The sequence below is a fragment of the Molossus molossus genome, unplaced genomic scaffold (assembly GCF_014108415.1).
Source record: "Molossus molossus isolate mMolMol1 unplaced genomic scaffold, mMolMol1.p scaffold_m16_p_15, whole genome shotgun sequence".
NCBI classification, from domain to species: Eukaryota; Metazoa; Chordata; class Mammalia; order Chiroptera; family Molossidae; genus Molossus; species Molossus molossus.
This window is the reverse complement of record NW_023425350.1, coordinates 67370674-67391982: the sequence shown is the minus strand read 5'-3', so window position 1 is coordinate 67391982 and position 21309 is coordinate 67370674. Positions and strand designations below refer to the sequence as shown.

The window sequence follows — 21309 nt, the reverse complement described above, 5'->3', positions numbered from 1 at the left end:
TTGTCATTAAGCAGGAACAGCTGGACAAAGGCAATGAGACAGGAAACAGCCTGAGGTGTGCAGGGACTGTCCCAGCTGAGTGTCACTGTGGCCAAGCAGCAGCATGTCCTGCAGCTGAAGAGGACGTGCTGGGGGTGGGCCACCCATGCCCTGTTGAAGAGCTTGGAATATGTTCTGTAGACAATAAAATAGTGAATGTTTTCTATTTTTAATTTTTATTGTTTCTAAACCAACAATGTGCATTATTGTAGAAATATAACACTAAAAATAAGCCAAAAATAATTACCTGTATTTAAATTGGAAACTTTGGTCTCTACTAAATAATGTATTTATCAGAATGAATTCTATTGTTTTGGAAATTATATTTTACATAACATCTATGTTATTCAATATTGAGCTATATTACTGTTTAATGCCTATGCAGTATTTTAGTGTGCAATTTAGTAATTAGAATTCATTGAACACACTTCTTATTTAATATTTACTTGCTTATATATATTTCCCACTGTTTTTAACTGCCAGTAGATGTCTTCCTTCTCTTACCTGCATGAAACTGATGAAGTGGACTTGCTGAGCCAAATGTTGCTATTGTTGGGAGCATTGATACTTTTCTCAAAAACAACCTCTCCAAATGCAGCCTGCACTCTCCCCAGGAGGGACAGAAGCTGTTACATTTGTTTGGTTGGGTCTATTTGCCTGTTTGGATTCAGAAAGGAGAGGAAGCTCTCAGTGCACTAGGAAGGCAAAGCAACCTTGTGCTTCTTTAGCCAATGGCGCTGGTTCACCTTCCAGCAGAGAAGGGTTGTTCTGTCTCTTAGGTCATCCCGGAAATAGCCCCCTGGAAGTTCCTTCCACATTCCCACAGCACTCAGAACTGTGAGCAGTCTCTTGTGAGCTGGCTCCCAGCTGATAAGAAGCTACCTGCTCTGTCTCTTTCTCTCACTCTCAGGCTGCTCTAATTTAACTTAGTATGTATCAGTGTGTGTTTTATATCATATATAATGCTAATTTGTTTCATTTATTTTGGGTCCCTTCATTAGAATGTGAGTTGCACGAGTGCAAAGACATTTGTCTATTTTGCTCACCAGTGCCCCAGAACAGTGTTTGGAATATAGAAACAATTCAATCAATATTTATCGTATGAATAAATGAAATAATTATAGGGTTTCTTTGCAGGAAAAACACATAACACAAAAGTTTTCCAACACCAGTATCTATAATAATTTCTATATCTAGAAGAGTATCATAACAATTTCTCCAGTTACTGCCTTCATGGGAGAAATTTTCCTCAACCCAAAATTGAAGGAAAGAAGAGAACTTATGACCCCTCAGGTCACCAACTCCCTCCCCACAAAGACCTGCCGTTGGGGCACTCTGAGCATCAGGGTTTCTAAGGCTGTGGGGTAAGTGGGTTCCGCATGGGGTTCATAACCGTGAAAACCCCAACCCCTTTATCCTTGTTCGAAGCCCCCTCTGAACCCAGATGCATGTAGGTGAAGACACCGGTTCCACAGAAGAGGCAAACCACAGTGAGATGCAGCCACATGTAGAGAAGGCTCACCTCCTGCCCTTCACTGAGCGGATCTGTAGCCCTGCAGCAGCCACACAGATGTAGGAGGGGATGGTGTGTGGGAGACATTTTGCATGGCTTCAAATTTGTTATAATCTGCTCTGCCATCACCTGCCCCAAGGCAGGATATCTCTGTGTTCTGCATTTCTTTATCTCTGTATTTTGCATTTCTTTAAGTAACCATTTACTCATCAGCCAGTCTTTACTGACCTTTTGTTCCTTTTGTAGTATTTCCTAGAATTGCTTAGGGCAAGCCTGGTGCTTGGCAACAGGTGCTTCTTGCCCTATATATTGTGTGAATTACCCCTGAATAAAGGAGACTTGATCAGAGCCCTGTCTTGTCTCCATTTCTCGTGTCTCTTGTCCCTCCTCATCCTCACTCCCCCTCTAGAGTCCTCGTTGCTCGACCTGCGGGACGGGTCAAGTGGCGCCCAACGTGGGGCTCCAGCACGGGGGATCCAGTGAAGGACGCCGTTCGAGTGGCCGGCAGAAAGGAAAGCAAAGGAAAAGAAGATAAAAGAAAAGAGGGAAGGACGTGGGAACCTGCTGCGTCTGCACCCCTCGGGTAAGGGAACGGCGATTATGGGGCAAGCATTGAGCCAAGATAAGATGTTCGTTGAAGGACTAGGAAAGGCTATAAAGGCACGAGGAGTAAAGGTGAAAATTAAGCATTTGTGTCAGTATTTTGATTATATTAAAGAAGTTTGTCCTTGGCTTGCTACAGAGGGAATTATAGATCAAAAACGGTGGAAAATAGTTGGTGATGCTCTTAGAGATTACTATAAGACTTATGGACCCGAGAAGGTCCCGGTAACTGCTTTTTCTTATTGGTATTTAATAGATGAGATTTTATCTCAGAGACATTCTGATCCTCTCATTGCCAATGTAGTAGAATATGGTGAGGGTATATTACAGAAAGAAAAAAAGGGGAATGAAAATGAAAGTAAAGAATGTGAGGACTTCATGTCATTCGATAGTGATAAAGAGGAAGAAGAAACTGAGCCCACTCGGAATAAAATTATGCCTAAAAGCTCTATTTATCCTGACCTATCAGAATATTTGGAGACTGTTCCTGACGGAGGGGAGGTTAATTGGGATGAATTGGTGGATGAAGCTGACAGATCTGATTGGCCGCTTGTTTCTCAACGCCCCCCACCTTATAATAATAATCCCAGTGCTCCCCCGCTGGCCTGTCCAGTCCTTGACCCTAGAAAAGAACTTAGAGATAAAATTGAACACCTCAAAGGACAAATAAAACTGGAAAAAGCACCAAGATCTCATAGCCCAATTAGAAGGACTAAAAGTAGGAAAATCTAAAAAGGAGAGTGGAGTAAGATCAGAAGTCCTCGGTAATCAAAAGCCACCCATGAGGGGAGCTGTCCCAAAGATCCCTCCCCGCTTGCAACTTGCACCAGAGCTAGATGATATAGAGGCTTTTCCAGAAACAGAAACAGTGGACGCGCAAGGACAGGCTTGGCGTCACCATAGCGGGTTTGATTTTAAATTAATAAAGGAGTTAAAAACCGCTGTAGCACAATTCGGAGCCACAGCCCCGTATACTACGGCAATTTTAGAATCAGTAGCCGAGAATTGGCTTACGCCTGGGGATTGGCAAACATTAGCCGAGCGACACTTGCTGGAGGAGACTATCTCCTATGGAAATCAGAATATGTAGAGAACTGCAGGGACATTGCTAAACGCAATGTGCAGGCTGGTAATGGATGGAATTTTGATATGCTAATAGGAGAAGGAAATTATGCCAATAGCGATGCCCAAATGCAATATGATGCAGGCCTTTTTGCCCAAGTTCAGGCTGCAGGCACTAGAGCATGGAGGAAACTGCCCACCAAAGGCGATATGAGCTCCTCCCTTACTAACATTAAACAAGGACCTGATGAGCCTTTTGCAGATTTTGTTCACCGCTTAATTACTGCAGCAGGCAGAATTTTCGGTAATGCAGACGCCGGCATGGATTTTGTTAAACAATTGGCTTTTGAAAACGCTAATGCCGCCTGTCAAGCCGCTATTAGACCTTATAAGAAAAAGACTGATTTAACTGGTTATATTCGCCTATGCTCTGATATTGGGACTGCCTATCAACAGGGCCTTGCCATGGCTGCCGCCTTGCAAGGGTATACAGTCAGATGTTGGGGTCAAGCAAGGGCCCTTTAAGAATAAGTTGGCTCTACGTGCAGAGCCTGTTTTCCTGCTTACAGTTTGCTGCCTGAAGGGTTTTGAAATATCGCCTTGAGGAACATTCCTGAGATGTGGTCCCTGGTTAATGTTTGAGCAGTAAATACCTTCGATAATTGGGAATTGTCTTTCTCTGCTCATGCATCCTTTCCCCCTTCCTGTCTGACCTTTCCCGCAAGTATATAATCTGTTACCTATCTGCAATAAAGTTGAGACTTGATCAGACTCCTGTCTTGTCTCCATTTCTCGTGTCTCTTGTCCCTCCTCATCCTCACTCCCCCTCTAGAGTCCCCGTTGTTCGACCTGCAGGACGGGTCAAGTGGCGCCCAGCGTGGGGCTCGAGCACGGGGGATCCAGTGAAGGACGCCGCATCGGGTGCACCCACATCCGGACGCTTCTCAGGAGCCTGCTGAGAAACTGAAGCCGGTGAGTTAATGCGGCGATCATGGGGCAAGAAATGAGTAAACATGAATTATTTGTGGAGCAGTTAGGACAAGCATTAAAGGCACGAGGAGTAAAGGTGAAAGTGAAACATTTATGTAAATATTTTGATTATATCAAAGATCTCTGCCCTTGGTTTCCTACTGAAGGGACTATCAATCCAAAGAGATGGAAAAGGGTGGGAGACGCTCTGCAAGATTTTTATAATACCTTTGGGCCGGAGAAGGTCCCTGTTACAGCATTTTCGTATTGGAATCTCATAAACGACTTGTTATCTCAAAGACAGTCTGATCCTGTAGTTGCAAATGTAGTGGAAAAGGGACAAACAATTCTCCAGGGAGCTAAATCAAGCCAAGAGCCGCCCCAAGATAATAAAGAGCAAGAGCCCGGCCCTGGTTGGTCGAGCGGGTGGCAGCCACTCGATGTGTCCCTTCACGTCAATGTTTCTCTCTCTCTCTCCCTTCCTCTCTCTCCCTCCCACTCTATCTGTACAAAAAATGGAAAAATATCCTCGGGTGAGGATAAAAAAAAAAAAAAATAAAGAGCAAGAGGATTTAATCTCACTTGAGAGTGAGGATGAAGGGGGAGCTGCAGTGGCAGAAGCAAGGGTAAGAATTAAATGCAAGACCCCAAAAAACAAAAAGAAAAAGGAAAAGGAATCAGTAATGGAAACTAAACCTAAGATCTATCCACCCATTACTGAGCTAGAAGTTGAGCAGCATAATACCAGTACAGAACATAGTGAAGAAGACAGTGATAATGAGAATAATGACAAAGATGATACGCCCAAGGCCGACCCTCGAGAGGTTGACTGGAATGATTTAGCTGATCAGGCTGCCAAATATCATAACAAAGACTACTGGCCGCCCCCTTATGCAGCTGCCCTGCCTTCGGCCCCTGCCGCTTTCCCTATCATTGATCCTCAGAAACAATTGAGAGATAAAATAGAGTACTTAAAAGAACAAATAAAATTAGAAAAGGAACACCAAGATTTAATTGGACAATTAGAAAGGCTAAAAACTGGGAAACCTGCCCCGCCTCTGAACAATCTTAACAGGCCAGCTAAAGGGAATAATAAACAAAAGCCACTTAAAACTCCCCCTGCGCCTCTTTTACCACTCTTAAATGAGGAGCCTGAAGCGAATCCTGTAACAGAAACAACAGACGCACAAGGCCAGGCTTGGAGGCATCATACTGGATTTGACTTTAAAGTTATTAAAGAATTAAAAACTGCTGTGGCTCAATATGGTGCTACCGCTCCTTATACTATGGCTATACTTGAGTCCGTAACTGATCAGTGGCTTACACCCAGTGACTGGCAGACTTTGGCTCGAGCTACTCTGTCAGGTGGAGACTACCTATTATGGAAGTCTGAATATGTCGAGGTCTGTCGCGACACGGCCCGACGGAATGCACAGGCTAATAATGCATGGAACTTTGATATGCTCATAGGAGAGGGCAATTATGCCCTGAGTGATAATCAAATGCAGTATGACCCCGGATTATTTTCTCAAATACAATCCGCAGGCACCAGAGCCTGGAGAAAGCTCCCTACAAAAGGAGACGTGAGTGCTTCGCTTACTAACATTAAACAGGGCCCAGACGAGCCTTTTGCTGATTTTGTCCACAGATTAATTACAGCTGCTGGTAGGATTTTCGGCAGTGCAGATGCCGGAGCTGATTTTGTTAAACAATTGGCATTTGAAAATGCTAACGCTGCCTGTCAGGCTGCCATTAGACCTTACAAAAAGAAGACAGATTTAAGTGGCTATATTCGCTTATGCTCTGACATAGGCTCAGCTTATCAGCAGGGATTAGCCATGGCGGCTGCCATGCAAGGTTTTACAGTTAAGCAGTTTCTGGCACAGCAACAAGGGAAAGGGAAATGTTTTAATTGTGGGGAAATAGGACATTTTGCTCGAAACTGCAAAGGAAAAAGGGATTCTACACCCAGTACCAAACCAGCCCCTGGGTTATGTCCTCGCTGTAAAAGGGGATATCACTGGGCTAATGAATGTAAATCAAAGAAGGATGCACAAGGGAATCCATTGCCTCCGCTTCAGGGAAACGGGGAGCGGGGCCAGCCCCAGGCCCCAAAACCCAAACAAATCTATGGGGCAATGAGTTTTGTTCCTCCAAACAACAACAACAATCCATTTCAGACCTCTGCCGAGCCACAACAGGTAGTGCAGGATTGGACCTCTGTTCCTCCACCTACTCAGTACTGACCCCAGAAATGGGAGTTCAGGCATTATCAACAGGAATTTATGGACCTCTGCCTGAAAACACTTTTGGGCTCATTCTAGGTCGTAGCAGTGTTACATTGCAAGGGCTACAAGTGTTTCCGGGAGTAATTGATAATGATTATACTGGAGAGATTAAGGTTATGGTTGCCTCTCCTCGGAACATCAATACCATTAATTCTGGCCAGCGCTTTGCTCAACTCCTGCTTTTGCCCATGTTAGCCACTACTGACAAGGTTGTTGGAGGACAAAGAGGATCTGGAGGGTTTGGATCGTCCAATGTTTATTGGGCTGAGACCATCACTCCTCAAAAACCTATAATGACCCTATGGTTAGATGGAAAGGAATTTTCTGGGCTCATTGATACAGGTGCGGATGTAACTATAATTAAGAAAGAATGTTGGCCGTCCTCCTGGCCATTAGAAGAAACTCTTACTCACTTAAAAGGTATTGGGCAAAGCACCAACCCAGAAAGAAGTTCCTAACTTGGAAGAATTCAGAAGGGCATCAGGGAACCGTCCAGCCATTTGTCATAGCCGGCCTTCCTATTAATCTTTGGGGTCGTGATCTATTATCTCAAATGGGAATGATCATGGGAAGTCCAAACACTGTTATTACGGCTCAAATGTTGAATCAAGGACATGTACCAGGAAGGGGTCTGGGTAAAGACAGCCAAGGCATAATTGAACCTTTAATCCCTACAGGAAACACTCAGAGAACAGGATTAGGGTATTTCTCCTAGGGGCTGCTGATTCTCCTGTAAGTCATGCAGACAAAATAAGTTGGTTATCCGATAGTCCTGTGTGGGTTGATCAGTGGCCTCTGAGTGCTGAAAAATTGCAGGCTGCACATCAATTGGTACAGGAGCAGTTGGCAGCTGGACATATAACAGAAGTAATTCCCCATGGAATACTCCTATATTTGTCATCAAGAAAAAATCAGGAAAATGGAGGTTGATACAAGACTTAAGGGCTGTTAACAAGACTGGTTCTGATGGGAGCACTTCAACCAGGCCTCCCTTCCCCAGCAGCCATCCCTTTGGGATATTATAAGATAATAATAGACTTAAAGGATTGTTTTTTCACTATACCACTACATCCGGAGGATCAAAAAAGATTTGCATTTAGTTTACCATCTATTAATTTCAGAGAACCTATGAAAAGATATCAATGGAAAGTTCTCCCCCAAGGCATGGCTAATAGCCCTACCCTATGCCAGTCATATGTTGCTACTGCCCTTCAACAAGTCAGGAATGATTGGGCACAGATGTATATTATTCATTACATGGATGATATCCTCATTGCAGGTGAACAGGAATCTCAGGTTCTGCGATGTTACGCGGAAATACAAAAGGCCTTACAATTTTATGGCTTAATTGTTGCCCCTGAGAAAGTGCAAGTAACTGACCCATATACATATTTAGGATTTCAGCTACAAGGAACTCGTATTTCATCCCAGAAAATAGAATTACGATTAGACAAATTACATACACTCAATGATTTCCAAAGGTTACTCGGGGATATTAATTGGCTAGTTCCCTATTTAAAACTTAGTAAATACGAATTGAGACCCCTGTATGACATCTTACAGGGAGATACTGACCCTAACTCCCCTAGACAACTTACCCCAGATGCACGGCAGTCATTGAAAATAGTAGAACAGGCCATACAAAATCAGAGCACCACATTTATAGATTACCAACTGCCATTAAAGTTTATAATCTGTGCTACTAAACAATCTCCTACAGCCGTATTTTGGCAGACATCTCCCCTGCTATGGCTTCATTTGCCTGCATCTCCAAAAAGGATTCTAGAACCATATTACGTAGCTATTTCTCAATTAATAATGCTAGGAAGAGATCAAGGTAAATGTTATTTTGGAAAAGAGCCTGATGAAATAATTTTGCCCTATACTCATCAACAAATTAACTGGCTAATGCAGAGTACTGAAGAATGGCCCATTTCTTTAGCCTCATACTGTGGGCAACTTGATAATCACTACCCGCCTAATAAGCTTTTAGATTTTGCTAACCGACATGAATTTATCTTCCCTGTCAAAACATCTCATAAGCCTCTAACTAATGCTTTATTAGTGTTTACCGATGGGTCCTCTAATGGGACTGCAGCCTATGTTGTTGGTGACTCGGTAACTCAATTCCATACACAATGCTCATCTGCTCAACTTACAGAATTACAAGCAGTTATTGCAGTATTTGCCACTTTTCCTGATCAAGCTCTAAACATATACACAGACAGTGCCTATATTGCACAATCAGTTCCACTACTGGAAACAGTAGGACACATTAAAACTGTCTCTACTGCTAGTGACTTATTTAGACAATTGCAGACCTTAATTCACCAAAGACAACAACCATTTTTTATAGGACATTTAAGGGCCCATACTGGTCTCCCTGGCCCATTATCAGAAGGTAATGCAAAAGCTGATGCAGCCACACAAGACTTGTTCCTTGCCATAACACAACAAAAGGGAATTTCTGCAGCTCAGCAGACTCATCAGCTACATCATCTAAATGCCAGAACTTTAAGAATTTTACACAAAATAACTAAAGAACAGGCTAGACAGATAGTTAAAAGTTGCTCTCAGTGCTTACAGACTACATCTACACCTCATCTGGGAGTTAATCCTAAAGGACTAGTACCTAACGCTTTGTGGCAAATGGATGTAACACATTTCCCTGAGTTTGGCAATTTAAAGTATATACATGTCTCCATAGATACATTTAGTGGTTATATTTTTGCCTCTCTACAAACAGGAGAAGCTACAAAACATGTTATTGCACACATGTTAAGTGCCCTTTCTTCTATGGGAAAGCCAGATTCCCTACAAACAGATAATGGGCCTGGATACACTAGTTCCCGGCTTGCAGATTTCTGTACAAAATTGCACATTAAACATATCACAGGCATCCCTTATAATCCACAAGGACAAGGTATAGTAGAAAGAGCTAATCAAACCATAAAATGCACAATCAATAAAATAAAAAAGGGGGAATGGTACCCTACTAAAGGAACACCCAGAAATTTACTATCTCATACACTATTTATTTTAAATTTTTTAACTTTGGATGCTCAAGGACTTTCCGCAGCACAAAGATTTTGGCAATCCTCCACACAAAAACAATATGCCTCCGTACTATGGAAAGACCCACTAGATAATTCCTGGCATGGCCCTGATCCAGTGTTAATATGGGGACGAGGGTCGGTTTGTATATATAATAAACAGGCCCAATCTGCATGGTGGTTACCTGAACGCCTTGTTAGGCAAATTAACGCGTCATAACCCCAGGCCCAGGGTTCTACTGCACCCTGAGGATGGTGTTTTCTCTTCTTAGGGTCAACAATGTTTCTCCTGCTGCTTATCCTGACCACGTGGGCAAGAATTGGAGCCGAATGGGATGACAATTTTATTGTAAATGCCTCTCGTACCCTCGCTAAAGGAGAGAATTTAACCAATTGCTGGATTTGTCATACTAATCCAGAGACACCCTCCGGCTTTCATACGCATATTAAGGCATACCCTCTTAGTAATCAATCTCTCATACAGTTTTTAAACTCCTCTACAACCTATCCTATTCGTTCCCCCTTTTCCTTACGAGTTATTTGGGAACGTAATCCTCCCTTCTGCTTGCGTCTGACACCTTATCTCACTCAGAGTTTTAATTTCTCCCAGACTTCCCTTAAGTGTAATGGTACTGTATGTACCCCATGTCATAATGAAACTCATGCACCTGCAGTAAATATATTCGAACTGCTTGCTGAAAAACCTGAAAGCATTGACACTCTTACTGAGGAGAAGGCCTTTAAGCCCCTCAATTGGTCGAATGTCGTTTGTCAGCCAAACTTCGCCTCTCCTTGTGTTCCTAACGCCACTCATTGCTGTAAGGATATTGTGAACAATCCTCATATTGAAAATAATACTCAATGTATGACATGGAAATTGGGAACTCCTATGGTGGGCCTTGCACCAGCCTTCGGTAACCTCCCGGCGGCTGGACAAGCTGCACCTAATTTAGGGCCATTTAAGGACTGTATTAATGTTTCCTCTACCTTGTTGGCACCTTATTTTTCTAAAAATCATACACTGATTCCCGCTCCGGAAGGTTTAGTTTGGTTATGTGGAACCTCCTCCAATTGGCTTACTGCACGATCTGAACAGTTAGAGGCTATTGCTTATTCCTCCCTTGACAACAGCATTCATGGAGGAGATTGCACGTTGGGCACCTTAGCCCCTACAGACATGAAGGTCCTCCGATCTGCTCCTCCGACTCGTACTCGAAGGGCTTTTGGTCTGGTTGTAGCTGGTAGTGTAGCCGCGATGGCTGCCCTAGCTCCTTGGGGTGGGTTTGCTTATCATGAGCTTACTTTAAAGGAACTCACCACTCGGTTAGAAGAGACCCTTGTCTCCACTGCTGATGGTTTGGCGGGATTATCACGATCTCTTGATTCTCTTGCCAATGTTGTCCTGGATAATAGGATTGCCCTAGACTATTTGCTAGCAGAACAGGGAGGGGTTTGTGCTGTAATTAACAAAACTTGTTGTACCTATGTTAACAATTCAGGTTTAATAGAAACCAACATCCAGAAGCTGTATGAACAGGCGAAATGGCTGCCCCAGTATAATCAGAAGAAGACAGAAGCTTCCTCTGCCCTTTCTAACATGTTTAATGGCATATTACCCTATCTCCTCCCTCTCTTAGGCCCTCTCCTAGGCTTGCTCCTTTTACTATCCTTTGGGCCCATGATATATAACAAAATTATGGCCTTCATCAAGCAGCAAATTGAGGCAATAAAAATACAACAAATACAGGTCCATTATCATCGCCTAGAACAGGCTGAGCAAGGCATTCCGTACTTTGATACGATGGCCTAAATTACGCTGGGTTGGTTAGCCAATGACGGGCAACTGAGAGACACTGAGAGGTACATAGGCTCGCCTAAGACAGGAGCAAGGCCTTTCGCTGCCTTGTTATCCCATGACGGGTAAGAGACCTTCAACGTACCACAGTGAGATCTCTCCGACCTAAGACAGGCACAACCCCGACAACATCAATAAAATAAAAAAGGGGGACCTGTTGGGGTCAAGCAAGGGCCCTTTAAGAATAAGTTGGCTATACGTGCAGAGCCTGTTTTCCTGCTTACAGTTTGCTGCCTGAAGGGTTTTGAAATATCGCCTTGAGGAACATTCCTGAGATGTGGTCCCTGGTTAATGTTTGAGCAGTAAATACCTTCGATAATTGGGAATTGTCTTTCTCTGCTCATGCACCCTTTCCCCTCTTCCTGTCTGACCTTCCCGCAAGTATATAATCTGTTACCTATCTGCAATAAAGTTGAGACTTGATCAGAGCCCTGTCTTGTCTCCATTTCTCGTGTCTCTTGTCCCTCCTCATCCTCACTCCCCCTCTAGAGTCCTCGTTGTTAGAGACCTGCAGGACGGGTCAGTCAGACAGTTCTTATCCCAACAAAATTTGGGGTAGAGACCTCTTATCCCAATTAGGATTAATAATGGGAAGCCTGAATACTGTTATTACTACCCAAATGTTGAAAACCGGATATCTACCAGGCCAAGGGCCGGAAAAAAAAAATGGGTATAACAGAACCCATAGAGCCCTCCCCAAAGACTGATAGGGCAGGATTAGGCCATTTTCCATAGGGGCCATTGACACTCCTGTGACCCATGCAGAAAAGATCACGTGGCTTTCTGAGGAGCCGGTGTGGGTTGATCAATGGCCTCTAACAGCAGAAAAACTGATGGCTGCACAACAGTTGGTACAGGAGCAGCTTGATGCTGGCCACATTGTCCCTAGTAACTCCCCTTGGAATACTCCTATTTTTGTCATTAAAAAGAAATCTGGTAAATGGCGGCTATTGCAAGACTTAAGAGCTATAAATAAGACTATGGCACTAATGGGAGCCTTACAGCCAGGACTTCCCTCACCTGTTGCCATACCTTTGGGTTATTTCAAAGTCATTGTTGATCTAAAGGATTGTGTTTTCACAATTCCTCTGCATCCAGATGATCAGAGGCGATTTGCATTCAGCTTACCAGCTATAAATTTCAAAGCGCCTATGAAAAGATTCCAATGGCGTGTTCTGCCACAGGGAATGGCTAATAGCCCTACCCTATGCCAATCCTTTGTGGCTTTAGCCTTACAATCAGTTAGAGACAATTGGCCAATTATATACATTATACATTACATGGATGATATCCTCATAGCCGGAGAAGAGGGGAGCGAGGTTTTGAAATGCTATGAGATGATGCGCGTTGCCTTACGAGACAAAGGCCTGGAAATAGCCCCTGACAAGGTCCAACTCGCAGACCCTTATACATATCTTGGTTTTCAAATGCGAGGGTCCCTAATTTCCTCTCAAAAATTAGAACTAAAATTAGACAAGCTTAAAACCCTAAATGATTTCCAAAAATTGCGAGGGGACATTAATTGGCTTATGCCCTATTTAAAAATCAGTGAAGGAGAACTTAAACCCCTGTATGATATATTGCAGGGAGATGCCAACCCTACATCTCCCCGTGAACTTAACTTGGAAGGAAAACAGGCTATACGCAAAGTTGAACAGGCTATCCATTCTCAAGCAACCACCTTTATGGATTACACTAAGACTTTAAAGTTTATTTGTAAGACTGCTCTCTCCCCTACCGCTGTTTTCTGGCAGACAGCGCCCTTAATGTGGATCCACTTGCCTGCCACACCTAAAAAGGTCATTGAGCCATATTATCAGTTTCCAATCTCATTACGATGAGTAGGGAACAAGCTAGGCAAATTGTTAAAAACTGCCCCTCATGTGCCACTCATTTGCCGGTCCCCCACCTTGGAGTAAACCCAAGGGGACTAATTCCTAATGCATTATGGCAGATGGATGTAACTCACATCTCTGAATTTGGAAATACAACCCTCAGGGCCAAGGGATTGTAGAGAGAGCACATCTGTCTTTAAAGATCACCATTAATAAAATAAAAAAGGGGGAATGGTACCCCACGAGGGGGTCACCCAGAAATATTCTCTCTCATGCCTTATTTATCCTCAATTTTTTAAATTTGGACACTGATGGGCAATCTGCTGCTAATCGCTTTTGGCATACAGAAACCCAAAAACAATTTGCATCAGTACTGTGGAAAGATCCACTAACCAACTCTTGGCATGGCCCAGACCCAGTCCTCATCTGGGGCCGAGGTTCTGTATGCATTTACTCTAAGAAAACGAAATCTGCCAGGTGGCTACCAGAGCGTCTGGTTAAACAGATTGATCAAGTTAAAGGAATAACAGATAACCATATAGATAACTCCAGGGACGAAAATTCGCCCTGAGAGGCTTTTCCTGTTTTTTCATTTCAGGAATGGACCGGAAGGCTGAAATCTTACTGCAGGGATACTACTGCATCTTTGCCTGCTTGTGGAAGGAGGTTGGGGCCTCCTCCACACCCTGACGAGCTCCTGAGGGCCTTGTTTGGCCCCCCATGCGACTGCCTTGCAGGAATGCTGCTGCTTAAAAGAACTTTTCAATAACCCCCTTTGGAGCGGGCTAAATGGGGTGTGTCTTCTCCCTCTGCTGGGCCCCTTACTTGGCCTTTTACTGATTGTGTCACTAGGACCCTTCCTCTTCAATAAGGTGATGGCTTTCATCAAGCAGCAGATAGATGCCATTAAGATGCAATCTATACAGGTCCACCACTATCATAGACTTGAAATGGCCGACAGAGAAGCTCACTCTAGCTGTGAGTCAATAAGCTCAAAAAACCTCGTCACCTTGGTGCGCTGGGCTGGTTAGCCAGAGACGGGCAACTGGAACTCACACGCGTCGCCAACCACCGCCTAAGACAGGAACAAGGCCTTATGCTGCCTTGCTTTCCAATGACGGGTATGGACAGGTTGGCACCGTGTGCAAGTTTCCTGACCTAAGACAGGCACAGTCCCCTCAAGGTATTATTTCGGCCTTAAAAAATTAAAGAAAAGGGGGACCTGTGGGAGACATTTTGCATGGCTTCAAATTTGTTATAATCTGCTCTGCCATCACCTGCCCCAAGGCAGGATATCTCTGTGTTCTGCATTTCTTTATCTCTGTATTTTGCATTTCTTTAAGTAACCATTTACTCATCAGCCAGTCTTTACTGACCTTTTGTTCCTTTTGTAGTATTTCCTAGAATTGCTTGGGGCAAGCCTGGTGCTTGGCAACAGGTGCTTCTTGCCCTATATATTGTGTGAATTACCCCTGAATAAAGGAGACTTGATCAGAGCCCTGTCTTGTCTCCATTTCTCATGTCTCTTGTCCCTCCTCATCCTCACTCCCCCTCTAGAGTCCTCATTGCTCGACCTGTGGGACGGGTCAATGGTGAGAACCACAGGTGCACCTGCCATTAGGACACCCATAGCAGAGAGCAGCAGTTCATCGAGTTGGGTGCAGGAACAAGAGAGCTGGAAGAGCTGTGGGAGGTCACAGTAGACGTGACTGTGACCTCATTCGGGACACAGCAGTTGAGTGTAGTTAGGGCAATAGTGTGGGTCATGCATTGGTGAGGGAACAGGCCCAGACACAGCCACCAATGTGTACTGGACCATCTGGCTCACGCAGACGCTGCAGGTGACGGGCCCGGCAGATGGCCAGGAACCGGTCATAGGCCATGGCTGTCCACAGGAAGCAGTTCATCTCCACCAGAATGTACTAGAAGGGTTGGGAGAGGCAGGCATCACAAAAATTGTACACTTGTGGGACAGCAGATGACCCATTATTGCAGGGACAGTGATAGTGACACATCCAACCTCCAGAACTAATAGGTTCCCCAGGAAGAAGTACATCAGGTGTGGAGTTTGTGCTCCACCAGGATGGCTGCCAGGATGCTGAGGTTGCCCCCAACTGTGACCAGGTAGGCAAACAGGAGGAGCACAGAGACAAGTGGCCACAGCTCTGGTGTCTCCACCAGGTCCAGCAGGACGACCTCAGTGATGATTGTACCATTGGCCCCAGAGTTTGGCTGCATCAGTTCCTGCAGGGAAACATCCAAGGGGATAATCACTCCTCTCGACATATTTATTCAAAATAAAAAAAATAGACTTCTATGTGCCCAACCCTTTACTTAGTCCCCTCCATCCCAGAAAGGACTTTCCCACTCCCAAGGGCACACGACACTTGTTAATTCTCACTACATTTACCTCAATAGCATTTTTTATTCTCAGGTACAGGGAGAGGTGACATGACCATTCTGGATCTCTCTTCTTATCTTAGCTGAAAGAATCTCTTTGTAGAGATCATCATGGGCAAAACCCTTGGTAAAAATAACCAAGTGGAAAGTGTGTATCTGATTTAACATAGCAGATACATCTGGAACTTTACTTTCTCAAAACTCTTCTCTTTCCAAGACACACAAAACAAGAATAAAAATACAGATTCTACCTTCAGAGAAACTAGTCAATATCCAAAACTGGAATGTACAGACTAAATCAGAGGACTTCGAGAATAGTGGAGATCAAATAGGAGAGCGGCAGAGAGGGAGAAAGTCATGGCTGGAGACAAAGCTGGACAAGGAAAACTCCACAGAAAGAGCATTCACTAGGGAATAAACCCAAAGCCCTCTTTGCGATAGTGGAGGGTGGGTAGTGTGGCACCATTACCTTCTGTGATCCTGAGTGGATTCAAGAAGCAGGGGAGAGCAAGATGAAGACTCTCACAGGCAAACTATTTGCAGGCTGTAGAAAAGCATGAAGTTGGGCTGAGAGAGAAAAAAATTACACCATGAAGAGTTCTCGTAACCTCTCTTCATTGATTGGAGACAAGGAAACTCTAAAATAACTCACCCCTAATTTTGAATCTTATAGGTGCTAGAAGACATAATCATTATGCAAATTAGTGCTCCAAATATCTATTATTGATACTAACAGCAAAAAGTGTAAGATTTCAAGGAGAAATAGGCAGACATAGGATAATAGTTAATAGATTTCAGTGACTTGTATAATAAAGTTAATTTGACATAAAAGTAAGGCTATAAAAGACCTCAATATAATACATTATTAAAGAGGTAGAACTGATATGTACACCTTTTCCACGTACCCATGAAACATTTACCCCTCATAGAGAATATATAACCTAGAAATTCAACAAATTCTAAAAGAATAATATTTATTCTTTCAAAGGAATATTAGTCAATAAATATTATTCAGACAATAATATATAAGCACAATCCAATTTAAGAAAATAATTTTTACAAATAATTCCCAATATTTTATTTATTTATTTTTTAATCTTCTTTTAAAATTTACTTTTGTTACAGATGCTTTTCCCCTTAGACAGCCTCCTCCATATCTACCCCCTCCGAAGCATTGTTGTCTCTGTCCATGTGTTATGCATGTGTGCACATAAGTTCTTTTGTTTCTCTCTACCCTCCTCCACCTCCCTCCTCCATGGTTTGTTAGTCTGTACCTTACTTTTATGTCTCTGGGTCTATTTTGTTCATCAGCTTATTTTGTCATTATATTCCACAAATAAGTGAGATCATGTGATATTTGTCTTTCTCTGATTGGCTTACTTCACTTAGCATAACATTCTTCAGGTCCCTTCATGTCATCTCAGAGGATAATAGATCTTTCTTTCTTACAGCTGCATAGTATTCCATTGGGTATACGTACCACTGCTTTTTTATTTACTCATCTATTGATGGATACTTGGGCTGTTTCTAGATCTTAGTAATTATAAATAGTGCTGGTATAAATATAGGAATACATATATTTATTCTTATTGGTATTTCAGGCTTCTTAGAATATATTCCTAAAAGTAGGGTCACTGGGTTAAATGGCAGATCAATTTGTAATGTTTTTGAGGAAACACCATCTTATTTTCTATAATGGTGGCCCCAGTCTGCATTCCCACCAGACATGTACTGGAGTCCCCTTTTCTCCACACCCTCGCCTGCACATTTGATGATTTGTTGATGGCAACCATTCTGACAGGTGTGAAATGATATCTCATATTTGTTTTAATTTGCATCTCTGTTATGATTAGTGATGTTAAGCATTTTTTCATACGTCTCTTGGCCATTTGTGTGTCCTGTTTGGAGAAGTGGCTATTTAGACTCTCTGCCCATTTTTAATTGAATTTTTGTCTTCCTTCCGTTAAGTTGTATGGGGACTGTATATATTTTGGAAATTAACCCCCTATTTGATATATTGTTGGCAACTATGCTCTCCCATATAGTGGGTGCCCTTTCCATTTTGATCCTTGTTTCTTTTGCTATGCAGAAGCTTTTTAGTTTGATGTAGTCCCATGTATTATTTATTCTCCTTTGTTTCTCTTGACTTAGGCATTATATCAGTGAACATTCTGCTGTGTGTAATGTTTGAAATTTTGTTGCCTACATTTTCTTCTAGAATTTTTATGGATTCACCAGTTACATTTTAGTCTTTCATCCATTTTGAGTTTATTCTTGTGTATGATATAAGCTGGTGTTGTAGCTTCATTTTTGTTTTGCATGTAGCTGTTCAATTGGTAAAAAATCCTTAAGAAACAGTTGGACCCAGGAGAAAATCAAAACTACAAATAAATAATATCTGGAGGGGCATAAAGGAAAGTAATGGAATCAATACGCATACTATATAAGGATTATCACTAAATCAATGTTCAGAAGAAAATCCATATCCTTGAATAAATATATTAGAAACCCAAAAGATAGAAAATTGATTACTTGATCCAATCAAGAAATTAGAAAGTATAAGAAATGGGGAGAGGTTGGTAAAAGGGTGAAAACTTTTAGTTAAAAAAAGTATAAGGAGCCAGCCACAAGCCCCAGGGCCCCAGATAAGGAGCTGGAGGAGCAGCCACTGTCCAGACAGGTGTTTGTTGTACAGGAGCTTGGGATCCCTGACCGGCTCCTCTCCTCCAAAATCAGCAGGTTCCTGTACCTGCACATGAGTGGACGCCATGCCACACCCACTCCTACATGCTCACCATCAAAGCGCTGCATGTGGCCCCCATGAGCAACCTGAGTGGACCCAAGTACTGTTTCCAGGTCTCGCTGCTGACTTTGAGGCTCACCGTGGACCAGGATGCTCTGCTCTCCCTCAAGGACTGCTGTACCAGCCTGGCAGCAGGCATCAACCCCATGGTCCCGGCACAGACCTCCGCTGAGGCTCACCCTGAGACCTAAGTCCAGTGAAGCAGACCCCAGGAAGGGCAGCGGGAGGGCACAGAGACAGCTGGCATCCAGGAAGCCTCAGGTGGGGGGCAAGCCTCTCTCTCTGAGCAGCAGCCCATCTACTTCAGGGAGTTTTGATTTACATCTGAGGTGCCCGTCTGGCTGGATCACCAGGCCAGCACGTCACCATGGAGCAGGTGGGCACTTTCACTGACCTCTTCATCGGCCTGGCCCAGCTCAACTGCTCTGAGCTGAAGCTAAAGCAGCCGTGTTGCCGCGTGGACTCCTGCAGGGGGTGAGGGGCTGCCTCCTTTGGCTCATCTGCAGCTTCTGCTGCCCTGGAACTCAGCAACTGGCTGGGGCAGGCTATTCAGGCCACAGCTGAGACGGTGTACAAGATCCTGTCCCCAGTAGCGCCCATAATGTGCTCCCTGCAGGACAAGTGCCTGTGTGTGAAGGTCGCACAAGGGCCAGCAGCAGCTGACCTCTGGGAGGGTGTGGGCAAGGCTTATGACACCTGCTAGAGGGCTTCCTGGTCACAGCTCAGACCCTCTGTGACATGGCATCTCTAGGTCAGGAGCAGAAGGGACTGATGGGTGCTGTGGGGGGGCATGATCCACCAGCTGCCCCCAACAGTGGTGAAGCCCCTCATCCTGGCCACACAGGCCACATCCAGCCTTCTTGCGGGGATGCACAACCAGATCCTCCCCATGCGCACAAGGACCACACTCTCAAGTGGCGTTCAGAGGACGCCCAGGACGAGCACCAGGTGCCCAGGACCCCAGGGCTCTGCCAGCCCACCACGCTGTTGTAACCCAGGAGATCGACCACACTCAGACTCCATTTTTCAGTTTTTGGGGATGTTTTATTACCTGCGCAGGGACTGCAGCCAACCTACACAGAGGAGAACTGCAGCCCCGAGCTCAGGGGGAGGGTTGCTTATATAGGGCAGGGGTCACTCAAGAGTTTAGCAGAGCAAGCAAGCTGCTTGTACAGAAGCGGAGGCAGTTAGCGATAAGCAGGAGGGAACGGAGGGGGGAGGGAGCTGAGGCGAAAGGGAACTGGGTCAGCATACATCTGTCCTGCTATTCATTCCATTATCCAAGTTTTAAAAACTAACAAATTCGAGACAGATATCAGCAGTCAGTCAGGTGCAATACACACATGTTGAACAGTTACAGTTTTATGGGGTAAAGGGAGCTTCAGTTTCTCCCTATCAGTTTCTTTACAGAGCATGCAGGACACTGGCCTTGGGGCCGTTTCTGTCCTCCCTTTTCTTGAAGGATGTTGCTTTTCAAATTCCCAGTGAAGGTCAAACTCTAGTTAATTTTTATGGGGCTAAAGCCCTCTATAACATTCCCCATTGTTCGTCTTGCTGTCTCTGAGGTTGTTAATTAGGGCAGCTCAAAGACAAGTTGGATTCTAAGGACAGTGAGCTACAACATTCCCCCCTTTTTCTTGATAGTGGATCAAACCATTGATCCACAATTGTCATGGGGAGACAATCTCTAGTTGGATTGTGCTAAGACCCTAAGTTTTACTGATTAGACTCTCTCTCTGATGAAGGCTAGGAGTCTATTAAATTTGGATGGGTTTACAAGTTATTCCGATTAATAATAACAGTAGGGCCCTGCTATAGCTGAAATCAGGGATGTTAGCTATGGTGACTAAATAAGTTTTCATATTAATTATGGGAGACCTGTTCTCCTTCTCTTAGTTTCTTTGTCTTAGAATTTGGATGCTCTGTCTGATTATACCTGAATGGTTGGCATAGAAATAGCAGGTTTCACCTAAGGCTGCATATAGACCCTCTTCTGGTTGACATTTCTTAAGATTTTTAAAAAATGTTTTATTTCTAAGTACCCAGTTCTACTGGGGTCTAGATCTATAAAGATTCCCCTGTACAGTTATAATTAGAAAAATTAGAGTCCCGATAAACGTAAGAGTCTCATTTTAAGGGATCTGGAGAGGTCTGCACCGTTCATTCTGCTTTTTCTGCCTTCAACCAGGAATGATGCAGCTAGACCGGGATGCCGTTGACCTTGATAGCCATTTGTGAAGGCAGGATGACAGTGTATGGTCCCTTCCAGGCCAGAGTTAGTCCCTGGATGGTGAATTTCTTTATTTGCATCGAGTCCCTGGCTGGAAAGGGTGCAGAGAGTCTGAGGTGGGCACAGGCAGGGCATCGCAGATGTGTTTATGGATGGCCTTCTGGGCAGACTGCAGGGCCTGTAAGAACTGTAAGAGGGCGAGGGGAGCAGAGTGGTCCAGTTTTCACCGGTTTCTAAAGTAAATTTGGTTAAGGTTTCCTTTAAGGTCCTGTTCATGCGCTCTACCTGCCTGGAACTCTGTGGGCGGTAAGCACAATGGAGCTTCTAATTTATATTTAATCCCTTAGAGATATCCTGTGATATCTTTGCTATCAAGGCGGGGTCATTGTCTGATCTAAGGGCTAGGAGTAGCCTAAACCTGTTACTCCCTTTATTGCATCCTAGACTATTATAATATTAGTAGGGGCAAGTTCTCCCCTCTCAGTGTCTTATCTTCTTCCCTTCCTGAGTAATCCTCTATTGTCCTGTCTTCCTGTAATATGTATGCCCCTCTCTTTCTTCTTCCTATCTTTTTATTTTTCTGCATAATCCTTCTTCAACTTACATAGACTCTCTGTGACTTTTCTAGTCCCTCCCCTGACATGAACCTGAGAGCTTGC

The 21309-nt window shown here is 43.9% G+C and overlaps 2 pseudogenes; one reads left to right on the top strand and one right to left on the bottom strand.

The window, feature by feature from the left end:
• Window positions 1-1328: 1328 nt before the first annotated feature.
• On the bottom strand, window positions 1329-15503 carry LOC118630579 (annotated as a pseudogene).
• Window positions 15504-15728: 225 nt separating this feature from the next.
• On the top strand, window positions 15729-19413 carry LOC118630578 (annotated as a pseudogene).
• The last annotated feature ends 1896 nt before the right edge of the window (window positions 19414-21309 follow it).